Genomic DNA, 1163 nt, shown 5'->3' on the forward strand with positions numbered 1-1163 from the left:
CCCACCACAACACCTGGCTATTTTTAGAGACAGGGTCTCGCTCTGGCTCAGATTGCTCTTGAACCTGTGAGCTCGGTCAATCCACCTGCCTCGGCCTCCTAAAGTGCTAGGGTTACAGGAGTGAGCCACCACGCCTGGGCTTCACCTTACAATCTTAGAGAGTCATCCACATTGTTTTATGTAAAGATCTGAGTCCTTTTCAAAGTTGCACGGCATTCCAAGGGATGAAAATCCATGTTCATGTAGTTATCTCATCACCACCAAACATTCAAGCTGTATATAGCTTTTCACCACTGCAAATCATCACAAAGGCTGTCCCAGAACTTGTCTCCTGCACATAGGTGCCAGTTCCTCAGGGCAGAGCCTGAGAAGTAGAATCACTATGTCATAGGGCAGCAGCATTTATTTTAACAGGTTCTGCAACTGCATCAGTCATGATACTCCTTTCCAAGCCTCAGATCCCATGAATTTATATATCTGACTGCTTTGACATTTCTCCTTGTTGGTTTCAGCCAACTGCGGCCTGCCTGGGGCATTCTGTGTCTCAGTGTTCCATCACTCTTACTGTTCAAACCACCATGAGATGTGCTGCCCCCATCACTGGCAGCATCCAAACACAGACCAAATGGTCACCCGTCCTGACTCCTAATGGAGTGGACTCTTGAACGGGGAAGGAGGCTCTTCCAACTCTGAGATACCACAGCTCTGTGAGCCAAGACACCCTGTCAGTGAATGAGGAGGAGGGGCCAAGCAAGAGGAAACTTTATAAACCCTGGCATCACTCAACTACTTAGATGGGCCAGATATAAAGATGAAAAAGCACCAACGTGTAAATTTAGGCATGACACAGCTGGGTGAGTCAGGCAGGGCTGGATAGTTGATATCCAACATGCAACTGATTAATTGTCCATGGTAAAAGAAGTGCTTTTGCACGAGGTGCTAACTACGTAATTATGGTCTTATATAAGGTGCTCTGGTATTTTTAGCAACACATAACCGCCACACGAATGGAGGAGCTGCTCTCCCATGAATGCCGCTCACATTAGGGGCTTTGCAAGCCGCCCATCACTATCAGGGGCTGAGGGTGGCTGTGCTAGGGGCTGCGACACCACCGGTGCTCCACATTCTCCAGGCTGACAGGACTCTCCACACCCAGCAGCAGT

Source organism: Otolemur garnettii, unplaced genomic scaffold, assembly GCF_000181295.1.
Source record: "Otolemur garnettii isolate 467f Iridium unplaced genomic scaffold, OtoGar3 scaffold00145, whole genome shotgun sequence".
NCBI classification, from domain to species: domain Eukaryota; kingdom Metazoa; phylum Chordata; class Mammalia; order Primates; family Galagidae; genus Otolemur; species Otolemur garnettii.